Here is a 7,355-nt window from a genome sequence, read left to right as displayed (position 1 = left end):
CAGAGTTCGAGCGCAGGAATCTGCGATTCGCAAGCTCAGTGGCCCAGTGTGTTTTGGGAGCCCTCACTTTAGTGTCTTCCTGGAAGCTCAGATGTCTTATTTGGGGGACATGACTGGCTCCAACAAACTTAAAGGCAGGCAGCCATCTTTAAAGACGGGTCTAGAACATCTTGACTCAGGTTATCCCTTAGCTTGCCTCTGGTGCGCTCTCTGAGGACCCATTCAGTGAGACACCCACTTCCCCACACCCTTTCGTGCCCTCCGACGAGTGATCTCATAAGTTCCTGCTCCTGGGATGACAACTGCTTGATCACTCAGGCCGGACTGCCGCCCATCTTAAAAATGTCTTTGGAGGACTGCATGCTTCTTAGGCACCGTCTGAAATCCTTTACGTGTGTTTATTTGTTCCATGACAATGCTACATGGTAAATACTATTTTATGTTCCTTGTTTAGCAGGTGGAGAAACTGCAGTCTGAAGAGGTTAATGGACTTGCCCAGAGCTGGGGTTGAACCCAGGCGGTCTGCTGTGGGGGCTGGGCTCTGGGCAGCACAGGCTAATCCTCTGCACAAGGGCCTGTGGGGGAAGGAGGATATGGGGTTGTGTGCTGCCTTGCTTGTGGGGAAGCCGCTCTGGAACGCCAAGCATCCAGGCTGTTGCTACCATTTCTGGGGCCCTGGCAATCTCTCTGGCTTTCGTTTTGCTGTTGCATGTGTAGGAGACTGGTTTTTGCCTAAAATTCCTGCTCCGCCTCAACATCAACACAGACATTAGGCAGAGTGTGCCTGTAACACCTTGTCAAAGCTCTTCCTTGACTCGGAAAGCCCACCTTCTCAGCGGCCGTGTGTGCAGGCAGACGCAATCTCACATTCTGGGAAGCATTTACCCAGGGTGTGCAAGCGCAGGGAAAATCCTCGAGGCCAGTGATTCTCAACTCGAGATGCTTGTGTTGTAATGACCTCATAGCTTTGAACCGACCATCTGCCCAGGCCACATGGCAGTCGGCGACAGCCGATGGTCTGGTGGTGACCAAGCTCCTTTGGGGACAGCAACGTGCAGCCAGTCTCCGCCACTGGGGGCCGGGGAGCCCCTGTTGCAGGCTGAGCGGTAGCTGCGGGAAGACAGCTGTTGTCTCGGACTGATTGTGTGGCTCTTTGTGCCTGATGTGTCCCTTGCTTCCTCTTTCCCTCCCCTTTTCCAGGGGCTCCTGTTTGAACTGGGAGAGCACGCCAGCTGCGTCATTCAGGCCCTGGAGTCTAGCGTCGGGCTGCTCCAGGATTAAATGAAAGGGTAGCCCTGTGTTTACCATCCTACAAATTTTTATCTATTCAGTAGACTTGCACCGTGGTAACGGACATTCTGTCTGTTTTAGGATGCTCTTCTTTTCCCGCACCTGGAACTTTGGAACCCTGCAGTCTGAGGTGTCTTATCCCCTGGGGCTTGGAATCAGGGAGAAAGCAAAGTGCCAATGTGTGGGGAAAGGCTGAAGTCCTTCAGGACTTTTATTGGAGTGCAGTGAACTGTAGGAGAAAGGGAGCAGAGAGCTTCCGAGCAACACATCTGAGGCCAGAGTGTGGACTTACATGCCCCTCCCCTGATGAGTTTCACAGCCGTGGTCACCCCGGGAGCGAGCGGTCACTGCGCTGTCCAGGCAGGTTACGAGAACCAGAGCCGACTGTGAAGCACTCACCGCGGAGGGCTTCGAGTCTCTCTTCCTTGTTCTTTCTCTTCTCCTTCATTGTCTTAGCTCACCCTCTCCCTACCTCCACGTCTCCCTCTCTTGTTCTCTTTCCGTGTCAAGCCTTGTTCAGAACATCCATTTGGGAGATCTTCCTGACAACGTGCTGGGCTCCTTGAAATCCCTGTGTCCCTATAGAATCCACCTATCCTACCGGTACCTGCATTCTTTGGACTCACCTGGGGGGCCCAGTGCTAACAAGAAGGCAGACTGAGCACAGTGCAAACACCTCTTCCTTCTGTGTCCCAATCTTTTGCCCATTATATGTATTTTTCTGTTCAAATCTATCCATAATTGAATAAATGGTTAGAATAAGAAAAGCTTCTGAAGTAATCACTTTAAGCCAATCTTACATTTAAAAAATAAGATGCAAAAGGTTTGGGAGAGGGGAGCCTGGGTGGCTCGGTGGGTTAAAGCCTCTGCCTTCAGCTCAGATCATGATCTCAGGGTCCTGGGATCGAGCCCCACATCGGGCTCTCTGCTCAGCGGGGAGCCTGCTTCCTCCTCTCTCTCTGCCTGCCTCTCTGACTATTTGTGGTCTCTCTCTGTTAAATAAATAAATAAAATCTTTAAAAAAAAAGGTTTGGGAGACAGTCATTTGAAAGCAAATTTAAGTGCACATCTTTTTTTAAAGAAAATATTTTATTTATTTATTTGAAAGAGAGAGAGAGAGAGAGAAAGCACTAGCAGGGGGAGGGGTCAGGGGAGAGAGAGAAGCAGACTCCTCAGTGGGCAGGGAGGCCGATGCGGGGCTCAATCCCAGGACCCTGGAATCATGACCCCAACCGAAAGCAGATGCTTAACTGACTGAGCCACCCAGGTGCGTCTTAACTGTGCATCATTAAAAAAAACAAAAAAAGAAAAAAACCCAAACTTTTCCAGAAATGTACTAACCATTTGTAATAGTCCTATTACCTTGTACGTTTGGAATATGCTACCCACATGATGGTTCTTCTAGTCGATTGAGAAATAACCTTTATTACCAATTTTTCATTGGTTGTCCATGGGAAAAGTCATGATGAGACCATCATGAATTAGCTCGAGATCCTTTTCGCATGAAAGTGTCATGTTTTACGTAGATGTGCATGTGCCGCGAAACACAGAATCGGGATGTCAGACTGAGCTTGTTCTCCGTTCTAGGTATTCTGGGTATAAAGCAGAGTCCGACTGCGTGTCCTGTTGATGAAATGAAAACAGTAGCTTTTGGAGCCTCAAGGACCATTGATCTCCGTCCTCCCTTTCCTTGCTTCTTAATCAAATGTACACACACGCACACTTCACTTTAGACATCATGAGACCACCTTCAGAAATGTTAATGAAGGGAAAAGCCCCCCATAATGTTGTTACTATGATAAGAACACTTATTTTTTGGAGGTATTCCTTAAACATTTTTTTTCCAAGCAAGTTACTTCTTTAAAAAAATAGTGTACCAAAAAAAAAAATACTGTACAGACAAATTTACGTTATTTTTTCTCTTATAGGCTCATAAGCATTTTTACAAGTTGTAGCATAAAGTTCGCAACCGGCCTCGCGAGTGGCTGTCCGTTCTGCGGGGTGGGTGCAGAGATGGGACAATGTTCTGCAACACACCCTGATTTTCTAATTTCACTCTCCTTAGTAACGGCGTGGTTGTCCCTGTGAGGAAAACCTCCTCTGCACCGCCCGCCACCCCAAAGCCTCCTCTGCAGACACCCCACCACCCCCGCCTGCCTCAAGCCACTGCTGGTTATTTCAGGACATTTACCGAGACTGGATTTCTGGGATGTGACTGTTGTGATTTGCCAAGCACGGCTGCACGAGGCTGTTGGAGCACCAGCAGGCACTGTGGAGTCTCTAATAAATAACCCGCATTGATCTCTCATTTTGTGATTTATCTTGTGTTTTTTTTTTTTTTTTCTTCTCTTTGAGCTCTGATTCATGGCTCCACGGGGTGATTTTGGAAAATCATTTACCCGTCAGCCACAGCATGCTGACCATGGCCTATAAAAGGTCAAGGGGGAACAGACCCAAGGTGGGATCTCAGCCGCTCGTCCTCTTTCCAGGACCGTAGCCCAGATTCCGCACACAGTGACCCCAGGGAGGAAACATGGATAAGTTGTTGCTGTGTCTCCCGGTCATCGTTAACCTCCCTGGCACTTTTTTCCAAGGCAGTAGGTGCTTTGCTTTAGATGGTCGCTGAGTTCTTGTCTCTGGACTGCATGGTGCAAAGCCATGGGAGAATGGCCAGCATGGATGAGGGGTGGTGGTCTGGGGAAGGGGGCAATCTGGCTTCTAAGTCCGTTCTATCCTATCCACACATGGTGAGAGAAGACGTCTTCGTGGCCTGATAAGCTATTAAAAAAGAGACCACTGGCCCCCATGGAATGACTTGGGTGACTTAACACCTAACCTGACTGCGGGGGCCAGCGCCCCTGCCCTCCCACCCCCGGAGTGTAACCTTTAATCAGTCAGTCTGGATTTACCCACTCTGCACTGGTGAGGTTGTGGGCCTGAAAGCGGCCCTCCCTTTCCCCATAGGAAGGTGATTGCCTGAGATAATCTGCTCTTTGCAAGAAACATTTTCTTCTGGAACCTTCTGCATACTACGCTGCTCCTCAGAGCTCCTTCTTATCTGCTAGATGGGGTGCTGCCCAATTCATGAATCAGTGACTAAAGCCAAGTAGATCCTTCAATGTACTCATGTGAATTTTGTTTTTTAACATAACTCAGCTGCTGACACTTTCTTTCTCTGTTTTCTCTCCTGCAGACACATGCAGAAAGGCCTTTGTGCTCCCCACAGAATCAGATAATTCCTATGTGACCTTATCTGTTCCGGTACAGAAGCCACTGAAGGCTTTCACCCTGTGCCTGCAAGTCTACACTGCCTTGGCCCACCCCTACAGCCTCTTCTCGTACGCCACCAGGGCACAGCACAATGAGATCCTCCTCTTCAGTGAAAAGCCTGGCTTGTACAGCGTGTCTATGGGGGGATCTGACGCCTACTTCAGGGTTCCTGAGACTTTTTACACACCCAGGCACTTCTGTGTTACCTGGGAGTCCCAAATAGGGATTACAGAGCTCTAGGTGGATGGGAAGCCCATGGTGAGGATGAGTCTGAAGAAGGGATGCACGGTGGGGTCAGAAGCGAGCATCATCCTGGGCAGGAGCAGGATTCATTCGGTGGGGGCTTTGGTAAGAACCAGGCCTTGGTGGGAGAGGTTGGAGATGTGAACATGTGGGACTTTGTGCTGCCCCCAGGGGAGATCAGAGCTGTCTCCACCAGTGGGGTCTCTAACCCTAACTTCCTGAACTGGCAGTAACTCAAGTATGAAACACGAGGTAAAGTGTTCCTCAAGGACCGGCTGTGGTCCTGAGGCCCTTTTGTCTGTGCTGAAGTTGCCTCCTTTTGGGGGGGGCGGCCACACTTACATTGTCTCTTGCTCTCAGGTGTTGCTGTCCTACACACATGGCTCTGGCAGAGGGACCATATTTCCCTTGTCCCTCTGCCTTCTTTACCCTGTTTTCCTCAGCACAAGTGCAGGGAAGAGGGGCTTTTTGTAGAATTACCAGGACACACCCAAGGCCAGTTAAATCTGATTTTGGGAGTGGAAACCTAGCATCACAGGGATTCCAGTGTTTGGTCAAGGTGGAAAACTATGCATTTTCAGTATGTCTAGGAGCAAGTGAGCCAAATTTTTTTTTTTTTTTCCCTCCTGGAAGACCGCCTGTGTTTACCAGCAGCCCCACTAACATCTACTTTTCCCTTTAAAGGCAAACCCACCCCCTCTGACTGTGCTTTAATGAATTAGCTACATAATCCAGGAAGAGAGTTTTTCCAGCATTCTGACCCCACTCATTCACTAGGATGTGGCCATTATATGTTCGAATGATCTTTATTCTTTAATCCTGTCAATTTGAAGATTTAAAAGTCTAAAAAGAAATGTTTTGCTGTTGTTCCTGCTTCATGGGTTCTCTTTTTCCTCAGGACCACCAGTTTTCATTGTGTGATGTTTCCGTTACTTCTCCTTACCTGTGTGCCTTATCCTTATCATGTGAGCTCTCACTTTTTTAAGCCTTTCTTCCACACCATGAGTTCATTTCCTGTTTGACATACTGGGATCCTTCCTATTTCCAGTACCACTGGAAATCCCACAGCACATTCTGAGTCTGTCTGGAATTCCTTCTTGGACTTGCACATTCCTTCAACACTCACGTTTCATCCAGTCTCTGTTTCCCTCAGTTTGCTTGAGAGCTTCATGCTGTGTCAGATTTTCTCAATGTTCTCATCATTAATCTTTTTGAAATAAATCTTTCACATGCCTTAAGTACTGTTCTTTCATGTCTTAGTACTTTCCCGTCATCCTGCTGCTCAAGGCTAGTGTGGGGGCGAGTTCTCGAGCCCCTGCCTGCTGACCTAGCCACAGTTAGACCCTTACAATGTCAGCTGGCTGCCTGGGGACCCCTTTTCATAGGAGGAGCTCCCAGTCCTGCAGCGCCCGTCCTGACAGCCTGCAACTCCGCATCCAAGGGACCACCACCTCCCCCAGTTTCTACCAATCGTCCCCCGACTCTCATAGGTGTGCTTATTCAGTCATCTCTATCTTTGTTTCTCCATTGGTGTAGTAAGGAATGCTGGAGAGGACATAACAGCAGCTTGATCAAGCAAGACAAGGTCTTCTTTGTGAGAGGGTCCCAGGCAGGGGAAGCTTCCATCTGACTCTGACAGGCTCCTCCTTTTGGGAAGAGGAGGGACTTGTCCTGGTGTCTCTCCCAAGTCTGACATCTGCTGGTTCACAGTTGAGGGTCAAGTGTCCTATGCATTGTCAGCTCTGGCTGGGGCTCTGGGACCCCTCCTTCTCCACCAGGTGGGAGGTAAATGGAGGTTCTCCTTGCTTGGATCTGGGGGAGGGAGGTTTTAGGAAGGGAGGTTTTCTTACTTTGGATCCCAGCGGCATTCTTGGCCCACCACAAGGCTGGTGCTGTGATCCTTATTTGAGTCCCATTTCTATTCCTCAGTTCCTTTAGAATGTGCAGGAGAGGAGATGAGGCTGTCCCCTCAGAGCTCTAAATACTGCAAGGAGAGAAGGAAGCTCCTTCATCAGGAGGCCTGTACTTTCTTCACCTATGGCAGAAGGAAGCGGGGCTGGCAGGACTCCAGGCCTGTTAGAACAGTAGCAGAATGGCGGGTTGCCTGTCACAGGGGATGGGGCTCACATCTGGAGCGAGTGCAGGTTTGCCCAAGAGTTCCAGCTCTGGAAATTGAGATGTTCCTCAGGGGTTGGGGCAGGTTCATCTCAAAACAAATGGAGTCCCGGTGCCTGGAATCTCTGGACTTTGCAGCGTGGGTGCCAAGCATGGAAAGAACTAGGTCCTGTTCCTCTCAATATGCTTTCCTTGTGTGCGGGTCAAAGACGGACTCTTGAAGGTCTAATCTATGCATCCATTTGGTCTGTTGCAGTTCCTCGGAAGGCCCCGCCCCTTTTACCAGGGGTTAAGACAGCAGACCACCCGAGCTCGGACCTCGGCTCCATTCTTCAGTGGCACCTAACCTCAGGCAAGTTATTTAAAATGCTGTGTATCCTTCCGATTTCTTCATCTTTAAAATGGGACTAATGCTCCTGGCCAACTCAGTTGGTTAA

General features: G+C 49.2%; 1 pseudogene; it reads left to right on the top strand.

The window, feature by feature from the left end:
- Positions 1–3,823: 3,823 nt before the first annotated feature.
- Positions 3,824–5,090, top strand: LOC111138797 (annotated as a pseudogene).
- The last annotated feature ends 2,265 nt before the right edge of the window (positions 5,091–7,355 follow it).

This window comes from Enhydra lutris, unplaced genomic scaffold, assembly GCF_002288905.1.
Source record: "Enhydra lutris kenyoni isolate GAN:26980312 unplaced genomic scaffold, ASM228890v2 scaffoldscaffold94, whole genome shotgun sequence".
NCBI classification, from domain to species: domain Eukaryota; kingdom Metazoa; phylum Chordata; class Mammalia; order Carnivora; family Mustelidae; genus Enhydra; species Enhydra lutris.
Note: the sequence above shows the minus strand (reverse complement) of the source record. Positions and strands in the feature narration are given on the sequence as shown.